This window comes from Ipomoea nil, unplaced genomic scaffold (genome assembly GCF_001879475.1).
Source record: "Ipomoea nil cultivar Tokyo-kokei standard unplaced genomic scaffold, Asagao_1.1 scaffold0681, whole genome shotgun sequence".
Taxonomy (NCBI): Eukaryota; Viridiplantae; Streptophyta; class Magnoliopsida; order Solanales; family Convolvulaceae; genus Ipomoea; species Ipomoea nil.
In genome coordinates, this window is record NW_017617109.1 from 12,495 (window position 1) to 34,800 (window position 22,306).

At 33.7% G+C, this 22,306-nt stretch overlaps 5 non-coding genes across 5 annotated transcripts; all 5 read right to left on the reverse strand.

Moving 5' to 3' along the window:
- Positions 1 to 1,757: 1,757 nt before the first annotated feature.
- TRNAT-GGU lies at positions 1,758 to 1,831 on the reverse strand. Its single transcript has one exon. It is a non-coding gene; the product is annotated as a tRNA-Thr (tRNA).
- A 5,113-nt stretch (positions 1,832 to 6,944) lies between these two features.
- Positions 6,945 to 7,018, reverse strand: TRNAT-AGU. The gene has a single exon. It is a non-coding gene; the product is annotated as a tRNA-Thr (tRNA).
- Positions 7,019 to 14,706: 7,688 nt separating this feature from the next.
- Positions 14,707 to 14,780, reverse strand: TRNAT-AGU. The gene has a single exon. It is a non-coding gene; the product is annotated as a tRNA-Thr (tRNA).
- Positions 14,781 to 19,580: 4,800 nt separating this feature from the next.
- TRNAT-AGU lies at positions 19,581 to 19,654 on the reverse strand. The gene has a single exon. It is a non-coding gene; the product is annotated as a tRNA-Thr (tRNA).
- A 981-nt stretch (positions 19,655 to 20,635) lies between these two features.
- On the reverse strand, positions 20,636 to 20,709 carry TRNAT-AGU. Its single transcript has one exon. It is a non-coding gene; the product is annotated as a tRNA-Thr (tRNA).
- Positions 20,710 to 22,306: the final 1,597 nt, after the last annotated feature.

Consider the following 22,306-nt stretch of genomic DNA (forward strand, 5'->3'; position numbering starts at 1 on the left):
GAGGACAACAAACAACGGTTGGAAAACATCGCCACATGCCATGTAAAACTTCTTTACGTTCAGAATTCTTGGCCGTAGGAAAACAAATTACAAACATGCCAATAAAATTACAGTACTTTAGCGACACCATAGCGGTTATCTTGCGTACGACGATGGGGATTAACATCAGAGAACTTTAACCTTGACTCTATCTCTTTAGATTCTTCCATGAATGTGCATCATTTAGTTATTAAGGATTGACGCATGTTATTTACAATTCAAATAATTGCAACATTTAATTTAGTGTTAGTGGATGTGACCACGGTTCGGTTCCGAGTATGAACTGACGGTTCACATCTCAGGAAAATGGCAAACCGGAACCGGGGATTTCGAGTTTGAACTGCCATTTCGAACTAATTTTTTATTTTATTTTGTGGATAAATTCTATTTTTAATTTTTAAAATAATTCATATGCAACAATTAATTTTGTTTTTTGAAATTCTTTTCGTTCTTAAATTTTTAAACAATGGTTATGTCAAATATTTAAACTCTAAAGTCAAACTAAAAAAATTAAAATTATTTTGAACTTGCACTTAATTTTACCAAGAATAAGTTGTCTATGATATAAACCTTAAAATGAAGAATTCATTCTCCTATATCTTTATTATTTTTTGTGATTGTTGTAGATCGGTAGTATCATTTTAAATATGGAATTAAGATTTCCTCTTCTCGAGGGTTGAACTCAAGACCACTCGCTTACTAAAGCGGTGCCCTAACCAACTGAGCTACAAGAGCTAAACATTTTTAATTATTGATATTGTCATTGTTGTTATCATTTTGCCTTTTATTTAAACTTTAATATCCTTATTACTCCATTTTAAGGTGATTAGATTTATAAAAATGGGAATATCAGTCGAGATTACTGGAATTTTTTCTCTCGCTCTCTTTCGCGAGTCCTGTCCCCCTCACCGGATTTTCAACGATAATATAGGGTTTCATCCCACAGGTGGATGGTTGAATGGAACCAAAGAACATTCGGAAGTTGAATGCCATCCTTACGATAGGCGATCTTGACGACGAGGACAACAAACAACGGTTGGAAAACATCGCCACATGCCATGTAAAACATCTTACCGTTCAGAATTCTTGGCCGTAGGAAAACAAATTACAGACATGCCAATAAAATTACAGTTCTTTAGCGACACCATAGAGGTTATCTTGCGTACGACGATGGGGATTAACATCAGAGAACCTTAACCTTGACTCTATCTCTTTAGATTCTTCCATGAATGTGCATTATTTAGTTATTAAGGATTGACGCATGTTATTTACAATTCAAATAATTGCAACATTTAATTTAGTGTTAGTGGATGTGACCACGGTTCAGTTCCGAGTATGAACTGATGGTTCACATCTCAGGAAAATGGCAAACCGGAACCGGGGATTTCCAGTTTGAACTGCCATTTCGAACTAATTTTTTATTTTATTTTGTGGATAAATTCTATTTTTAATTTTTAAAATAATTCAAAGGCAACAATTAATTTTCTTTTTTGAATTTCTTTTCGTTCTTAAATTTTTAAGCAATGGTTATGTCAAATATTTAAACTCTAAAGTCAAACTAAAAAAATTAAAATTATTTTGAACTTGCACTTAATTTTACCAAGAATAAGTTGTCTATGATATAAACCGTAAAATGAAGAATTCATTCTCCTATATCTTTATTATTTTTTGTGATTGTTGTAGATCAGTAGTATCGTTTTAAATTTGGAATTTAGATTTGCTCTTACCAAGAGTTGAACTCAAGACCACCCGCTTACCAAACGAGTGCTCTAACCAACTAAGCTACAAGAGCTAGACATTTTTTATTATTGATATTGTCATTGTTGTTATCATTTTGCCTTTTATTTAAACTTTAATATCCTTATTACTCCATATTAAGGTGATTAGATTTGTTAAAATGGGAATATCAGTCGAGACTATTGGAATTTTTTCTCTCGCTCTCTTTCGCGAGTCCTGTCCCCCTCACCGGATTTTCAACGATAATCTAGGGTTTCATCCCACACGTGGATGGTTGAATGGAACCAAAGAACATTCGGAAAATGAATGCCATCCTTACGCTATGTGATCTTGACGACGAGGACAACAAACAACAGTTGGTAAACATCGCCACAGGCCATGTAAAACATCTTTCCGTTCAGAATTCTTGGCCGTAGGAAAACAAATTACAGACATGCCAATAAAATTACAGTACTTTAGCGACACAATAGCGGTTATCTTGCGTACGACGATGGGAATTAACATCAGAGAACCATGACTCTATCTCTTTAGGTTCTTCCATGAATGTGCATCATTATGTTATTAAGGATTGACGAATGTTATTTTCAATTCAAATTTTTGCAACATTTAATTTAGTGTTAGTGGATGTGACCACGGTTCGGTTCCGAGTATGAACTGACAGTTCACATCTCTGGAAAATGGCAAACCGGAACCAGGGATTTCCAGTTTGAATTGCCATTTCCAAGTAATTTTTTATTTTATTTTGTGGATAAATTCTATTTTTCATTTTTAAACTAATTCAAAGGCAACAATTAATTTTTTTTTTTGAAATTCTTTTAGTTCTAAAATTTTTAAACAATGGTTATATCAAATATTTAAACTCTAAAGTCAAACCAAAAAAATTAAAATTATTTTGAACTTGCACTTAATTTTACCAAGATTAAGTAGTCTATGATATAAAACTTAAAATGAAGAATTCATTCTCCTATATCTTAATTACTTTTTGTGAGTATTGTAGGTTGTTAGTATTATTTTAAATTGAGAGTTGAACTCAAGACCTCCCGCTTACTAAACGGGTACTTTAACTAACTGGGCTACAAGAGCAAGACATTTTTTATTATTGATATTGTCATTGTTGTTGCCATTTTGCCTTTTGTTTAAACTTAAATATCCATATTACTCCATTTTAAGGTGATTAGACTTGTAAAAATAGGAATATCAGTCGAGACTATTGGAATTTTTTCTCTCGCTCTCTTTCGCGAGTCCTGTCCCCCTCACCGGCTTTTCAACGATAATCTAGGGTTTCATCCCACACGTGGATGGTTGAATGGAACCAAAGAACATTCGGAAGATGAATTCCATCCTTACGCTAGGCGATCTTGACGATGAGGACAACAATCAACGGTTGGTAAAAATCCCCACAGGCCGTGTAAAACATCTTTCCGTAAAGAATTCTTGGCCGTTGGAAAACACATCACAGACATGCCAAAAAAATTACAGTTCTTTAGCGACACCATAGAGGTTATCTTACGTACGACGATGGGGATTAACATCAGAGAACTTTAACCCTGACTATATCTCTTTAGATTCTTCCATGAATCTGCATCATTTTGTTTTTAAAGGTTGACGCATGTTATTTACAATTCAAATTTTTGCGACATTTAACTTAGTGTTAGTGGATGTGGCCACGGTTCGGTTCTGAGTATGAACTGACGGTTCACATCTCCGGAAAATGGCTAACCGTAACCGAGGATTTACAGTTTGAACCGCCATTTCGAACTAATTTTTTATTTTATTTTTTGGATAAATTCTATTTTTAATTTTTAAAATAATTCAAAGGCAACAATTAATTTTGTTTTTTGAAATTCTTTTCGTTCTTAAATTTTTAAACAATGGTTATATCAAATATTTAAACTCTAAAGTTAAACTAAAAAAATTAAAATTATTTTGAACTTGCACTTAATTTTACAAAGATTAAGTTGTCTATGATATAAAACTTAAAATGTAGAATTCATTCTCCTATATCTTTATTACTTTTTGTGATTATTGTAGATTGTTAGTTCTGTTTCATAGCGAGAGTTGAACTCAAGACCTCCCGCTTACTAAACAGGTGCTCTAACCAACTGAGCTAGAAGAGCTACAAAATTTTTATTATTGATATTGTCATTTTTCTTGTCATTTTTCCTTTTGTTTAAACTTTAATATCCTTATTACTCCATTTTAAGGTGATTAGATTTGATAAAATGGGAAATCAGTCGAGACTATTTGAATTTTTTCTCTCGCTCTCTTTCGCGAGTCCTGTCCCCCTCACCGGCTTTTCAACGATAATCTAGGGTTTCATCCCACACATGGATGGTTGAATGGAACCAAAGAACATTCGGAAAATGAATGCCATCCTTACGCATTGCGATCTTGACGACGAGGACAACAAACAACGGATGGTAAACATCGCCACAGGCCATGTAAAACATCTTTCCGTTCAGAATTCTTGGCTGTAGGAAAACAAATTACAGACATGCCAATAAAATTAGAGTACTTTAGTGACACCATAGCGGTTATCTTGCGTACGACGATGGGGATTAACATCAGAGAACTTTAACCTTGACTCTATCTCCGTAGATTCTTCCATGAATGTGCATCATTTATTTATTAAGGATTGACGAATGATATTTCCAATTCAAATTTTTGCAACATTTAATTTAGTGTTAGTGGATGTGACCACGGTTCGGTTCCGAGTATGAACTGACAGTTCACATCTCTGGAAAATGGTAAACCGGAATCGGGGATTTCCAGTTTGAATTGCCATTTCGAACTAATTTTTTATTTTATTTTGTGGATAAATTCTATTTTTAATTTTTAAAATAATTCAAAGGCAACAATTAATTTTGTTTTTTGAAATTCTTTTCGTTCTTAAATTTTTAAACAATGGTTATATCAAATATTTAAACTCTAAAGTCAAACCAAAAAAATTAAAATTATTTTGAACTTGCACTTAATTTTACCAAGATTAAGTTGTCTATGATATAAAACTTAAAATGAAGAATTCGTTCTCCTATATCTTAATTACTTTTTGTGATTATTGCAGATTGTTAGTATTACTTTAGTTTGAGAGTTGAACTCAAGACCTCCCGCTTACTAAACAGGTGCTTTAACCAACTGAGCTACAAGAGCAAGACATATTTTATTATTGATATTGTCATTGTTGTTGCCATTTTGCCTTTTGTTTAAACTTTAATATCCATATTACTCCATTTTAAGGTGATTAGATTTGTTAAAATAGGAATATCAGTCGAGACTATTGGAATTTTTTCTCCCGCTCTCTTTCGCGAGTCCTGTCCCCCTCACCGGCTTTTCAACGATAATCTAGGGTTTCATCCCACACGTGGATGGTTGAATGGAACCAAAGAACATTCGGAAGATGAATTCCATCCTTACGCTAGGCGAACTTGACGATGAGGACTACAAACAACGGTTGGTAAAAATCCCCACAGGCCGTGTAAAACATCTTTCCGTTCAGAATTCTTGGCCGTTGGAAAACACATCACAGAAGAGCCAATAAAATTACAGTTGTTTAGCGACACCATAGCGGTTATCTTGCGTACGACGATGGGGATTAACATCAGAGAACTTTAACCCTGACTATATCTCTTTAGATTCTTCCATGAATGTGCATCAATTAGTTAATAAGGGTTGATGAATGTTATTTAAAATTCAAATTATTGCAACATTTAATTTAGTGTTAGTGGTTGTGACCACGGTTCGGTTCTGAATATGAACTGACGGTTCACATCTTAGGAAAATGGCAAACCGGAACCGGGGATTTCCAGTTTGAACTGCCATTTATAACTAATTTTTTATTTTATTTTAAGGATAAATTCTATTTTTAATTTTTAAAATAATTCAAATGCAACAATTAATTTTTTTTTTGAAATTCTTTTCGTTCTTAAATTTTTAAACAATGGTTATATCAAATATTTAAACTCTAAAGTCAAACCAAAAAAATTAAAATTATTTTGAACTTGCACTTAATTTTACCAAGATTAAGTTGTCTATGATATAAAACTTAAAATGAAGAATTCGTTCTCCTATATCTTAATTACTTTTTGTGATTATTGCAGATTGTTAGTATTACTTTAAATAGGGAGTTGAACTCAAGACCTCCCGCTTACTAAACAGGTGCTTTAACCAACTGAGCTACAAGAGCAAGACATATTTTATTATTGATATTGTCATTGTTGTTGCCATTTTGCCTTTTGTTTAAACTTTAATATCCATATTACTCCATTTTAAGGTGATTAGATTTGTTAAAATAGGAATATCAGTCGAGACTATTGGAATTTTTTCTCCCGCTCTCTTTCGCGAGTCCTGTCCCCCTCACCGGCTTTTCAACGATAATCTAGGGTTTCATCCCACACGTGGATGGTTGAATGGAACCAAAGAACATTCGGAAGATGAATTCCATCCTTACGCTAGGCGATCTTGACGGCGAGGACTACAAACAACGGTTGGTAAAAATCCCCACAGGCCGTGTAAAACATCTTTCCGTTCAGAATTCTTGGCCGTTGGAAAACACATCACAGAAGAGCCAATAAAATTACAGTTGTTTAGCGACACCATAGCGGTTATCTTGCGTACGACGGTGGTGATTAACATCAGAGAACTTTAACCCTGACTATATCTCTTTAGATTCTTCCATGAATGTGCATCAATTAGTTAATAAGGGTTGATGAATGTTATTTAAAATTCAAATTATTGCAACATTTAATTTAGTGTTAGTGGATGTGACCACGGTTCGGTTCTGAGTATGAACTGACGGTTCACATCTTAGGAAAATGGCAAACCGGAACCAGGGATTTCCAGTTTGAACTGCCATTTATAACTAATTTTTTATTTTATTTTAAGGATAAATTCTATTTTTAATTTTTAAAATAATTCAAATGCAACAATTAATTTTGTTTTTTGAAATTCTTTTCGTTCTAAAATTTTTAAACAATGGTTATGTCAAATATTTAAACTCTAAAGTCAATCTAAACAAATTAAAATTATTTTGAACTTGCACTTAATTTTACCAAGAATAAGTTGTCTATGATATAAACCTTAAAAAATGAAGAACTCATTCTCCTATATCTTTATTATTTTTTGTGATTGTTGTAGATCGGTAGTATCGTTTTAAATTTGGAATTGAGATTTGCTCTTGTTGAGAGTTGAACTCAAGACCTCCCGCTTACTAAACAGGTGCTTTAACCAACTGAGCTACAAGAGCAAGACATATTTTATTATTGATATTGTCATTGTTGTTGCCATTTTGCCTTTTGTTTAAACTTTAATATCCTTATTACTCCATTTTTAGGTGATTAGATTTGTTAAAATGGGAATATCAGTCGAGACTATTGGAATTTTTTCTCTCGCTCTCTTTCGCGAGTCCTGTCCCCCTCACCGGATTTTCAACGATAATCTAGGGTTTCATCCCACACGTGGATGGTTGAATGGAACCAAAGAACATTCGGAAGATGAATGCCATCCTTACGCTAGGCGATCTTGACGACGAGGACAACAAACAACGGTTGGTAAAAATCCTCACAGGCCATGTAAAACTTCTTTCCGTTCAGAATTCTTGGCCGTTGGAAAACACATCATAGACATGCCAATAAAATTACAGTTGTTTAGCGATACCATAGCGTTTATCTTGCGTACGACGATGGGGATTAACATCAGAGAAATTTAACCCTGACTATATCTCTTTAGATTCTTCCATGAATGTGCATCAATTAGTTAATAAGGGTTGATGAATGTTATTTAAAATTCAAATTATTGCAACATTTACTTTAGTGTTAGTGGATGTGACCAATGTTCGGTTCTAGGTATGAACTGACGGTTCACATTTCTGGAAAATGGCAAACTTGAACCGGGGATTTCCAGTTTGAACTGCCAGTTCGAACTAATTTTTTATTTTATTTTTTGGATAAATTCAATTTTTAATTTTTAAAATAATTCAAAGGCAACAATTAATTTTGTTTTTTGAAATTCTTTTCGTTCTTAAATTTTTAAACAATGGTTATATCAAATATTTAAACTCTAACGTCAAACTAAAAAAATTAAAATTATTTTAAACTTGCACTTAATTTTACCAAGATTAAGTTGTCTATGATATAAAACTTAAAATGAAGAATTCATTCTCATATATCTTAATTACTTTTTGTGATTATTGTAGATTGTTAGTATTATTTTAAATCAAGAGTTGAACTCAAGACCTCCCGCTTACAAAACAAGTGCTTTAACCAACTTAGCTACAAGAGCAAGACAATTTTTTTTATTGATATTGTCATTGTTGTTGCCATTTTGCCTTTTGTTTAAACTTTAATATCCTTATTACTCGATTTTATGGTGATTAGATTTGTTAAAATAGGAATATTAGTCGAGACTATTGGAATTTTTTCTCTCGCTCTCTTTCGCGAGTCCTGTCCCCCTCACCGGCTTTTCAACGATAATCTAGGGTTTCATCCCACACGTGGATGGTTGAATGGAACCAAAGATCATTCGGAAGATGAATTCCATCCTTACGCTAGGCGATCTTGACGACGAGGACAACAAACAACGGTTGGTAAAAATCCCCACAGGCCGTGTAAAACATCTTTCCGTTCAGAATTCTTAGCCGTTGGAAAACACATCACAGACATGCCAATAAAATTACAGTTATTTAGCGACACCATAGCAGTTAACTTGCGTACGGAGATGGGGATTAACATCAGAGAACTTTAACCCTGACTATATCTCTTTAGATTCTTCCATGAATATGCATCAATTAGTTAATAAGGGTTGATGAATGTTATTTACAATTCAAATTAATGCAACATTTAATTTAGTGTTAGTGGATGTGACCACGGTTCGGTTCTGAGTATGAACTGACGGTTCACATCTCCGGAAAATGGCAAACCGGTACCGGGGATTTTCAGTTTGAACTGCCATTTCGAACTAATTTTTTATTTTATTTTTTGGATAAATTCTATTTTTAATTTTTAAAATAATTCAAAGGCAACAATTAATTTTTTTTTTTTGAAATTCTTTTCGTTCTTAAATTTTTAAACAATGGTTATATCAAATATTTAAACTCTAACGTCAAACTAAAAAAATTAAAATTATTTTGAACGTGCACTTAATTTTACCAAGATTAAGTTGTCTATGATATAAAACTTAAAACGAAGAATTCATTCTCCTATATCTTAATTACTTTTTGTGATTATTGTAGATTGTTTATATTATTTTAAAATGGGAGTTGAACTCAAGACCTCCCGCTTTCTAAACGGGTGCTCTAACCAACTAAGCTACAAGAGCTAGACATTTTTTACTATTGATATTCTCATTTTGCCTTTAGTTTAAACTTTAATATCCTTATTACTCCATTTTAAGGTGATTAGATATGTTAAAATGGGAATATCAGTCGAGACTATTGGAATTTTTTCTCTCGCTCTCTTTCGCGAGTCCTGTCCCCCTCACCGGCTTTTCAATCATAATCTAGGGTTTCTTCCCACACATGGATGGTTGAATGGAACCAAAGAACCTTCGGAAAATGAATGCCATCCTTACGCTATGCGATCTTGACGACGAGGACAACAAACAACGGTTGGTAAACATCGCCACAGGCCATTTAAAACATCGTTCCGTTAAGAATTCTTGGCCGTAGAAAAATAAATTACAGACATGCCAATAAAATTACAGTACTTTAGCGACACCATAGCGATTATCTTGTGTACGACTATGGGGATTAACATCAGAGAACTTTAACCTTGACTCTATCTCTTTAGGTTCTTCCATGAATGTGCATCATTTAGTTATTAAGGATTGACGCATGTTATTTACAATTCAAATTTTTGCAACATTTAAATTAGTGTTAGTGGATGTGACCACGGATCGGTTCCGAGTATGAACTGACAGTTCACATCTCTGGAAAATGGCAAACCGGAACTGGGGTTTTCCAGTTTGAATTGCCATTTCGAACAAATTTTTTATTTTATTTTGTGGATAAATTCTATTTTTAATTTTAAAAATAATTCAAAGGCAACAATTAATTTTGTTTTTTGAAATTCTTTCCGTTCTTAAATTTTTAAACAATGGTTATATCAAATATTTAAACTCTAAAGTCAAACCAAAAAAATTAAAATTATTTTGAACTTGCACTTAATTTTACCAAGATTAAGTTGTCTATGATATAAAACTTAAAATGAAGAATTCATTCTCCTATATATTAATTACTTTTTGTGATTATTGTAGATTGTTAGTGCTATTTTAATTTGAAAGTTGAACTCAAGACCTCCCACTTACTAAACAGGTGTTTTAACCAACTGAGCTACAAGAGCAAGACATTTTTTATTATTGATATTGTCATTGTTGTTGCCATTTTGCCTTTTGTTTAAACTTTAATATCCATATTAATCCATTTTAAGGTGATTAGATTTGTTAAAATAGGAATATCAGTCGAGACTATTGGAATTTTTTCTCCCGCTCTCTTTCGCGAGTCCTGTCCCCCTCACCGGCTTTTCAACGATAATCTAGGGTTTCATCCCACACGTGGATGGTTGAATGGAACCAAAGAACATTCGGAAGATGAATTCCATCCTTACGCTAGGCGATCTTGACGATGAGGACAACAAACAACTGTTGGTAAAAATCCCCACAGGCCGTGTAAAACATCTTTCCGTTCAGAATTCTTGGCCGTTGGAAAACACATCACAGACATGCCAATAAAATTACAGTTGTTTAGCGACACCATAGCGGTTATCTTGCGTACGACGATGGGGATTAACATCAGAGAACTTTAACCCTGACTATATCTCTTTAGATTCTTCCATGAATGTGCATCAATTAGTTAATAAGGGTTGATGAATGTTATTTAAAATTCAAATTATTGCAACATTTAATTTAGTGTTAGTGGATGTGACCACGGTTCGGTTCTGAGTATGAACTGAAGGTTCACATCTCCGGAAAATGGCAAACCGGAACCAGGGATTTCCAGTTTGAACTGCCATTTATAACTAATTTTTTATTTTATTTTAAGGATAAATTCTATTTTTAATTTTTAAAATAATTCAAATGCAACAATTAATTTTGTTTTTTGAAATTCTTTTCGTTCTTAAATTTTTAAACATTGGTTATATAAAATATTTAAACTCTAACGTCAAACTAAAAAAATTAAAATTATTTTGAACTTGCACTTAATTTTACCAAGATTAAGTTGTCTATGATATAAAACTTAAAATAAAGAATTCATTCTCCTATATCTTAATTACTTTTTGTGATTATTGTAGATTGTTAGTATTATTTTAAATCGAGAGTTGAACTCAAAACCTCCTGCTTTCTAAACGGGTGCTTTAACCAACTGAGCTACAAGAGCAAGACATTTTTTATTATTGATATTGTCATTATTGTTGCGATTTTGCCTTTTGTTTAAACTTTAATATCTTTATTACTCCATTTTAAGGTGATTAGATTTGTTAAAATGGGAATATCAGTCGAGACTATTGGAATTTTTTCTCTCGCTCTCTTTCGCGAGTCCTGTCTCCCTCACCGGCTTTTCAATCATAATCTGTTAGGAATAAAGTGTAATGGTTTTGATATGCCAAATTTATATTTGTAGATCCCCCAAATTTTGTTTCTAGGTCTAGTAGAGTCTTAGACCATGATCGGGAAATTATTTAATTATGAATAGAAAAAAACAGAGGAAGATGCATGAAAATAGAAGAAGAAGATATAAAGCCGAAAATCAAGAATTTGCCTGGAGAAAATGGCAAATTGAAGAAGAATATGAATGATACAATATTCACATCGCTACTACTCAAAGAAGATATCACAGAAGAATTTTCGTGAAGAAAATTAATATTGGAAGAATGCACGAAATTGACTTGAAGATCAAGCATCTATGGAAATAAAGAAGTACATCAAATGTGTTTGGAGATTTAATCAAAAGCTGTACGAACGAAGTGGATGATGCTTGATATATTATCTGAAATGGCTCAAGTTCGAAACTTACCATTAACAATTTTACAAGGTAAAATTTGAGAAGTCAAATTAAATAAATCTGATGGAGTTGGGCGCTAGTTTGGCTTTGGGCGCCAATTACAAGTGGATCTCACTTGGGTGGCAATTGAGATGCAATTACACTTGGGAGCCGATTTCATAGAAATTGAAATTGGGAGCTAGTTCGAAGCAATTGAAATTGGGAGCCAGTTTCAGATAGAAATTGAAATTGGGAGCTAGTTCGAAGCAATTGAAATTGGGAGCCAGTTTCAGATAGAAATTGAAATTGGGAGCTAGTTCGAAGCAATTGAAATTGGGAGCCAGTTTCAGAGAAATCAAAATCAATTGAAATTGGGAGCAAGTTTCAATGTAGAATTGAAATTGGGAGCCAATTGAGGTTGTAGTATGGGATGCAATTTCAAAGTTGGGGACCGATTCAAAGAAGACATGGAGATCAAATTGAATTGAGATGAAATTCAAATACAGGAGAAGTCTTGGAGCCAATTTCAAAGTCAAAGTCAACAATTCAAATTGGGAAGCAATTGAAAGCACCAGGAGCAGTCAAAGTCAATTGGGAGCCAATTACAATGGAGAAATTTAAATTGGGTGCCAATTACAAGCCAATTGAAATTGGGTGTCAATTACAAAGGAGAAATTCAAATTGGGTGGAAGTTAAAAGCCAGTTGAAGTCAGAAAACACCCAGACGTGAGAATGAAGAAGATGAAGCAGAACTTACAGTGAAAAATATTCTCACAAGGAAAATACTAGTCTAACTAGTATGGGATTAAAATAAAGATTATTTTTAAATCCCAAAGATACAAAGACCACTTCAGAGCTAATCAGAGAAGCCATTCTACACCAAAACTGAGACCCAGATGTTTTCCACTCAACGTAAAACCAGAGGAGTATCAGATGAAGTTTGGGAGCTCATTTACATGGAGATAAAACTCCATCAACGGCTAGCTTATCTCTTTCTGACATTTTTGCAGAAGATAAGATAAGATCTCTGACAAAAGATACAAGATTTCAAAAATGAGAGCGTCTCTTTCCAACAGACAGATTCTCATTACCAGCTATAAAATGATGAAGATATGAAGACTTGAAGATGAGAAGTTAAACGAACTCACGAACAAGAGAGCAGAAAATTCGAATCCATCAAAGGGATCGAATAGAGCAATTAAGCTTGAAAGAGCATAGAGCAAAAATCTCATTTGGTAAAGAGCATACCAAAAATCTTCAAGTGAGAAGTGAGAAAAGAAAAAGAACTCAGAGAGCTTCAAAAGAAAAATATTCTGAGAGTTCTTAAACAGAGCAAAACAGAGCATAAATATCAAGTGCTTTACTTGATACATTCAAAGAGAGAAAAACACTCAGAGCTATCAGGAGAAATCATTCCAGAGTGTTTATCTTCATCAAAGAGACCTGCGCATCATTGAAGATCAACTACAGAGTCTCAGAAGTTGGAAGCAAGACAACACTTGTTTTGGAGCAAAACAAGAGAAGGGAGGAAAGTAGCACGGAGCTGTGAAATCCTGGATTGTCACACGGAGCTGTGAGATCCGAAGCAGCAGTGTCGGAGGCACTGGGCGTGATTGGTGTGGGCTTGGTGATCAAAGCACCAGATCACGGGATACGTTTCTACCGGAGTGTGGAAGACGTGGGGAAAGTAACGCGGAGTCGTGAAATCCTGGGATAGTAGCGCGGCGACGTGAAACCCGAAGCAGCAGTGTGGTGTCACTGGGCGTGATTAGTGCGGGCTTTGTGATCAAAGCACTAGATCACGGAAATTCATTGTATCTTGGAACCAAGGAGTGGTAGATATAGTGAATTGGCTCTTGGAGAAAAGAGCAAGTGGAGTAGGAGGATTACACCACCTCGCGAACCACTATAATTGTCTTGTGTTCTTTACTGCTTTCTTTACATACTGCTCTTTACATATTCGCTCTCACGAAGATATACTGCTCACACAATCTCACACACACTTTATGTTTATTTATTTCCGCTGTGCACCATACTCTAACAATCAAGTTATGAGTTTTGGTTTATCTCTGTCTTAGCAATTGTTGTGCTGTGCGAAAAAGTTTGAAAGTATATTCACCCCCCCCCCCCTCTAGACTTTCACCTTACCTCTTTTGGGACCAACATAATCTAAGGTTTCTTCCCACACGTGGATGGTTGAATGGAACCAAAGAACATTCGGAAGATGAATGCCATCCTTAAGCTAGGCGATCTTGACGACGAGGACAATAAACAACGGTTGGTAAACATCGCCATAGACCATTTAAAACATCTTTCCGTTCAGAATTCTTTGCCGTAGGAAAACACATTACAGACATGCCAATAAAATTATAGTACTTTAGCGACACCATAGCGGTTATCTTGCGTAAGATGATGGGGATTAACATCAGAGAACTTTAACCTTGACTCTATCACTTTAGATTCTTCCATGAATCTGCATCATTTAGTTTTTAAAGGTTGACGCATGTTATTTACAATTCAAATTTTTGCGACATTTAATTTAGAGTTAGTGGATGTGACCACGGTTCGGTTCTGAGTATGAACTGACGGTTCACATCTCCGGAAAATGGCAAACCGTAACCGAGGATTTACAGTTTGAACCGCCATTTCGAACTAATTTTTATTTTATTTTTTTTAATAAATTCTATTTTTAATTTTTAAAATAATTCAAAGGCAACAATTAATTTTGTTTTTTGAAATTCTTTTCGTTCTTAAATTTTTAAACAATGGTTATATCAAATATTTAAACTCTAAAGTCAAACTAAAAAAATTAAAATTATTTTGAACTTGCACTTAATTTTACCAAGATTAAGTTGTCTATGATATAAAACTTAAAATGAAGAATTCATTCTCCTATATATTTGTTAATTTTTGTGATTATTAAAGATCAGTAGTATCATTTTATATTTGGAATTGTGATTTGCTCTTGTTGAGAGTTGAACTCAAGACCTCCTACTTACTAAACGGGTGCTCTAACCAACTGAGCTACAAGAGCAAGACAATTTTTATTATTGATATTGTCATTGTTGTTGCCATTTTTCCTTTTGTTTAAACTTTAATATCCTTATTACTCCATTTTTAGGTGATTAGATTTGTTAAAATAGGAATATCGGTCGAGACTATTGGAATTTTTTCTCTCGCTCTCTTTCGCGAGTCCTGTTCCCCTCACCGGCTTTTCAACGATAATCTAGGGTTTCATCCCACACGTGGATGGTTGGATGGAACCAAAGAACATTCGAAAGATGAATGCCATCCTTACACTAGGCGATCTTGACGACGAGGACAACAAACAACGGTTGGTAAAAATCCTTACAGGCCATGTAAAACTTCTTTCCGTTCAGAATTCTTGGCCGTTGGAAAACACATCACAGACATGCCAATAAAATTACAGTTGTTTAGCGACACCATAGCGGTTATCTTGCGTACGACGATGGGGATTAACATCAGAGAACTTTAACACTGACTATATCTCTTTAGATTCTTCCATGAATGTGCATCAATTAGTTAATAAGGGTTGATGAATGTTATTTAAAATTCAAATTATTGCAACATTTACTTTAGTGTTAGTGGGTGTGACCACGGTTCGGTTCTAGGTATGAACTGACGGTTCACATTTCCGGAAAATGGCAAACCTGAACCGGGGATTTCCAGTTTGAACTGCCATTTCGAACAAATTTTTTATTTTATTTTTTGGATAAATTCTATTTTTAATTTTTAAAATAATTCAAAGGCAACAATTAATTTTGTTTTTTGAAATTCTTTTCGTTCTTAAATTTTTAAACAATGGTTATATCAAATATTTAAACTCTAACGTCAAACTAAAAAAATTAAAATTATTTTAAACTTGCACTTAATTTTACCAAGATTAAGTTGTCTATGATATAAAACTTCAAATGAAGAGTTCATTCTCCTATATCTTAATTACTTTTTGTGATTATTGTAGATTGTTAGTATTATTTTAAATCAAGAGTTGAACTCAAGACCTCCCGCTTACAAAACAAGTGCTTTAACCAACTTAGCTACAAGAGCAAGACAATTTTTTTTATTGATATTGTCATTGTTGTTGCCATTTTGCCTTTTGTTTAAACTTTAATATCCTTATTACTCGATTTTATGGTGATTAGATTTGTTAAAATAGGAATATTAGTCGAGACTATTGGAATTTTTTCTCTCGCTCTCTTTCGCGAGTCCTGTCCCCCTCACCGGCTTTTCAACGATAATCTAGGGTTTCATCCCACACGTGGATGGTTGAATGGAACCAAAGAACATTCGGAAGATGAATTCCATCCTTACGCTAGGCGATCTTGACGATGAGGACAACAAACAACGGTTGGTAAAAATCCCCACAGGCCGTGTAAAACATCTTTCCGTTCAGAATTCTTAGCCGTTGGAAAACACATCACAGACATGCCAATAAAATTACAGTTGTTTAGCGACACCATAGCGGTTAAATTGCGTACGGCGATGGGGATTAACATCAGAGAACTTTAACCCTGACTATATCTCTTTAGATTCTTCCATTAATGTGCATCAATTAGTTAATAGGGGTTGATGAATGTTATTTACAATTAAAATTATTGCAACATTTAATTTAGTGTTAGTGGATGTGACCATGGTTCGGTTCTGAGTATGAACTGACGGTTCACATCTCCGGAAAATGGCAAACCGGTACCGGCGATTTCCAGTTTGAACTGCCATTTCGAACTAATTTTTTATTTTATTTTTTGGATAAATTCTATTTTTAATTTTTAAAATAATTCAAAGGCAACAATTAATTTTTTTTTTTTTGAAATTCTTTTCGTTCTTAAATTTTTAAACAATGGTTATATCAAATATTTAAACTCTAACGTCAAACTAAAAAAATTAAAATTATTTTGAACTTGCACTTAATTTTACCAAGATTAAGTTGTCTATGATATAAAACTTAAAATGAAGAATTCATTCTCCTATATATTAATTACTTTTTGTGATTATTGTAGATTGTTTGTATTATTTTAAAACGAGAGTTGAACTCAAGACCTCCTGCTTACTAAACAGGTGCTCTAACCAACTGAGCTACAAGAGCTAGACATTTTTTACTACTGATATTGTCATTTTGCCTTTTGTTTAAACTTTTATATCCTTATTACTCCATTTTAAGGTGATTAGATTTGTTAAAATGGGAATATCAGTCGAGACTATTGGAATTTTTTCTCTCGCTCTCTTTCGCGAGTCCTGTCCCCCTCACCGGCTTTTCAATCATAATCTAGGGTTTCTTCCCACACGTAGATGGTTGAATGGAACCAAAGAAATTTCGGAAGATGAATGCCATCATTAAGCTAGGCGATCTTGATGACGAGGACAACAAACAACGGTTGGTAAACATCGCCACAGACCATTTAAAACATCTTTCCGTTCAGAATTCCTGGCCGTAGGAAAACACATTACAGACATGCCAATAAAATTATAGTACTTTAGCGACACCATAGCGGTTATCTTGCGTACGATGATGGGGAATAACATCAGAGAACTTTAACCTTGACTCTATCACTTTAGATTCTTCCATGAATCTGCATCATTTAGTTTTTAAAGGTTGACGCATGTTATTTACAATTCAATTTTTTGCGACATTTAATTTAGTGTTAGTGGATGTGACCACGGTTCAGTTCTGAGTATGAACTGACGGTTCACATCTCCGGAAAATGGCTAACCGTAACCGAGGATTTACAGTTTGAACCGCCATTTCGAACTAATTTTTTATTTTATTTTTTGGATAAATTCTATTTTTAATTTTTAAAATAATTCAAAGGCAACAATTAATTTTGTTTTTTAAAATTATTTTCGTTCTTCAATTTTTAAACAATGGTTTTGTCAAATATTTAAACTCTAAAGTCAAACTAAAAAAATTAAAATTATTTTGAACTTGCACTTAATTTTACCAAGATTAAGTTGTCTATGATATAAACCTTAAAATGAAGAATTCATTCTCCTATATCTTTATTATTATTTTTTTGTGATTGCTGTAGAGTGGTAGTATCATTTTAAATTTGGAATTGTAATTTGCTCTTGTAAAGAACTTTCTAAAGATGAATGTCATCCTTACGCTAGGCGATCTTGACGTCGAGGACAACAAACAACGGTTGGTAAAAATCCCCACAGGCCATGTAAAACATCTTTCCGTTCAGAATTCTTGGCCGTTGGAAAACACATCACAGACATGCCAATAAAATTACAGTTATTTAGCGACACCATAGCGGTTATCTTGCGTACGACGATGGGGATTAACATCAGAGAACTTTAACCCTGACTATATCTCTTTAGATTCTTCCATGAATGTGCATCAATTAGTTAATAAGGGTTAATGAATGTTATTTACAATTCAAATTATTGCAACATTTTATTTAGTGTTAGTGGATGTAACCACGGTTCGGTTTTGAATATGAACTGACGGTTCACATCTCTTGAAAATGGCAAACCTGAACCGGGGATTTCCAGTTTCAACTGCCATTTCGAACTAATTTTTTATTTTGTTTATTGAAATTCTTTTCGTTCTTAAATTTTTAAACAATGGTTATATCAAATATTTAAACTCTAAAGTCAAACTAAAAAAATTAAAATTATTTTGAACTTGCACTTAATTTTACCAAGATTAAGTTGTCTATGATATAAAACTTAAAATGAAGAATTCATTCTTCTATATCTTTATTATATTTTTTTTATTATTGTAGATTGGTAGTATCATTTTAAATTAGGAATTAAGATTTGCGCTTGTGGAGAGTAGAACTCAAGACCTCCCGCTTACTAAATGGGTGCTCTAACCAACTGAGCTACAAGAGCTAGACATTTTTTATTATTGATATTGTCAATGTTGTTATCATTTTGCCTTTTGTTTAAACTTTAATATCCTTATTACTCCATTTTAAGGAGATTAGATTTTTTTAAATGGGAATATTAGTCGAGACTGTTGGAATTTTTTCTCTCGCTCTCTTTCGTGAGTCCTGTACCCCTCACCGGCTTTTCAACGATAATCTAGGGTTTTTTCTCTCCCGAGGATGGTTGAATGGAACCACAGAACATTCCGAAGATGAATGTCAGCCTTACGCTAGGCGATCTTGACGACGAGGACAACAAACAATGGTTGGTAAACATCCCCACATGCCAAGTAAAACATCTTTCCGTTCAGAATTCTTGGCCGTTGGAAAACACATCACAGACAAGCCAATAAAATTACAATACTTCAGTGACACCATGGCGGTTATCTGGTGTCCGATGATAGGGATTAACATATGAGAACTTCAGCCTTCACTCTATCTATTTAGATTCTTCCATGAATGTGCATCATTTCGTTAAAAAGGGTTGGCGCATTTATTTACAATTCAAATTTTCGCAACATTTAATTTAGTGTTAGTAGATGTGACCACGGTTCGGTTCGATTATGAATGACGGTTTAATTCTCCGGAAAATGGCAAACCTGAATAGAGAATTTCTGGTTTGAACTGCCATTTCGAAAAAAAAAATTTATTAGGTATATTCTATTTTTAATTTTTAAAATAATTCAAAGGCAACAATTATTTTTTGTTTCTTGAAAATTTTTTCATTCTTAAATTTTTAAACAATGGTTATATGAAATATTTAAACTTCAAAGTCAAACTAAAAAAATAAAAATAATTTTAAACTTGCACTTAATTTTACCAAGATTAAGTTGCCTAATGCCTATGAAATAAAACTTAAAATGAAGAATTCATTCTTCCATATTTTTATTATTTTTGATTGATGTAGATTTATAATATATTGTTTCAATTTTGGAATTGATATGTGCTCTTGTTGAGAGTTAAACTCAGGACCTCCCGCTTACTAAACGGGTGCTCTAACCAACTGAGCTACAAGAGCTAGGCATTTTTTATTATTGATATTGTCATTGTTGTTATCATTTTGCCTTTTGTTTCAACTTTAATATCCTTATTACTCCATTTTTAGGTGATTAGATTTGTAAAAATGGGAAAATCAGTCGAGACTATCTGAATTTTTTCTCTCGCTCTCTTTCGCGAGTCCTGTCCTCCACACCGGCTTTTCGGCGATAATCTGGGGTTTCTATTCTCCTGTGGATGGTTGAATGGAACCACAGAACATTCCGAAGATGAATGCCAGCCTTACGCTAGGCGATCTTGACAACGAGGACAACAAAAAACGGTTGGTAAACATCCCCACATGCCATGTAAAACATCTTTCCGTTCAGAATTCTTGGCCGTACGAAAACACATCACAGACAAGCCAATAAAATTACAGTACTTCAGCAATCCCATGGCGGTTATCCGATGTCCGACGATGGGGATTAACATCTGAGAACTTCAGCCTTGACAGTATCTCTTTAGATTCTTCCATGAATGTGCATCATTTCGTTAAAAAGGGTTGGCGCATGTTATTTACAATTCAAATTTTCGCAATATTAATTTAGTGTTAGTAGATGTGACCACAGTTCGGTTCGATTATGAACTAACGGTTCAAATCTCTGGAAAATGGCAAACCAGAATCATGAATTTCAGGTTTGATTGCCATTTCGAACAATTTATTTTATTCGGTAAATTCTATTTTTAATTTTTAAAATAATTGAAAGGCAACAATTATTTTTTGTTTCTTGAAATTTTTTTCATTATTAAATTTTTAAACAATGGTTATATCAAATATTTAAACTCCAAAGTCAAACTAAAAAAATAAAAATAATTTTGAACTTGCACTTAATTTTACCAAGATTAGGTTCCGTAATGCCCTTATGGTATAAAACTTAAAATGATGAATTCATTCTTCCATATTTCTATTATTTTTGATTGTTGTAGATTTATAGTATATTGTTTTAATTTTAGAATTGAGATTTGCTCTTGTCGAGAGTTGAACTCGAAACCTCCCGCTTACTAAACGGGTGCTCTAACCAATTGAGCTAAAAGAGCTACGCAATTTTTATTATTGATATTCTCATTTTTTGATCATTTTGCCTTTTGTTTCAACTTTAATATCCAAATTACTCCATTTTAAGGTGATTAGATTTGTTAAAATGGGAAAATCAGTCGAGACTATTGAAATTTTTTCTCTCGCTCTCTTTCGCGAGTCCTGTCCTCCTCACTAGCTTTTCGGCAATAATCTAGGGTTTCTTCTCTCCCGTGGATGGTTGAATGGAACCACAGAACATTCTGAAGATGAATGCCAGCCTTACGCTAGGCGATCTTTAGGACGAGGACAACAAACAACGGTTGGTAAACATCCCCACATGCCATGTAAAACATCTTCCCGTTCAGAATTCTTGGCCGTAGGAAAACACATCAAAGACAATCCAATAAAAAATACAGTACTTCAGCGACACCATGGCAGTTATCCGGCATCCGATGATGGGGATTAACATCTGAGAACTTCAGCATTGACTCTATCTATTTAGATTCTTCCATGAATGTGCATCATTTCGTTAAAAAGGGTTGTCGCATTTATTTACAATTCAAATTTTCGCAACATTTAATTTAGTGTTATTAGATGTGACCACGGTTCGGTTCGATTATGAATTATGGTTTAAATCTCCGGAAAATGGCAAACCTGAATCGGGAATTTCTGGTTTGAACTGTCATTTCGAACAATTTTTTTTATTCGATATATTCTATTTTTAATTTTTAAAATAATCCAAAGGCAACAATTATTTTTTTGTTTCTTGAGAATTTTTTCATTCTTAAATTTTTAAACAATGGATATATCAAATATTTAAACTCCAAAGTTAAATTAAAAAAATAAAAATAATTTTGAACTTGGACTTAATTTTACCAAGATTAAGTTGCCTAATGCCTATGGTATAAAACTTAAAATGAAGAATTCATTGTTCCATATTTTTATTATATACTTTTTATTGTTGTTGATTTGTAGTATTGTTTTAATAAATTTTAGAACTGAGATTGCCTCCCATTGAGAGTTGAACTCAAGACCTCCCGCTTACTAAGCGAGTTCTCTAACCAACTGAGCTACAAGAGCTAGGCATTTTTTATTATTGATATTGTCATTGTTGTTATCGTTTTGCCTTTTGTTTCAACTTTAATATCCTTATTACTCCATTTTAAGGTGATTAGATTTGTTACAGTGGGAAAATCAGTCGAGACTGTTAGATATATTATTATTGTTATTATTATTATTAAACTTTGTATTAGTCTAAGTTAGTTATCTGTTCCTTAGCCCAGATTATAGGTCTTCTCTTATTATCTGTATTGTAACTTGATCGTTCAGTTAGTTCAATCAACAAAATCATTATCTCATCTGGTATCAAAGCGATAGGTCATTCTTTTTTTCTCTCTCTCTCTCTCCGATGGCAACAAACGTAAACATCTCCTCGGAACACACTGTGTCAGCCACCGCCGCCGGCCATCCTCCGGCCGCCGGTCCCAATCATCTCATTTCCGCTCACCATTTCGTGTCAATCAAATTGACGACACGAAACTATTTATTTTGGCGGACGCAGCTCATCCCCTTCCTCCGTGGCCAGGGACTGCTTGGCTACGTCGACGGTACGCATCC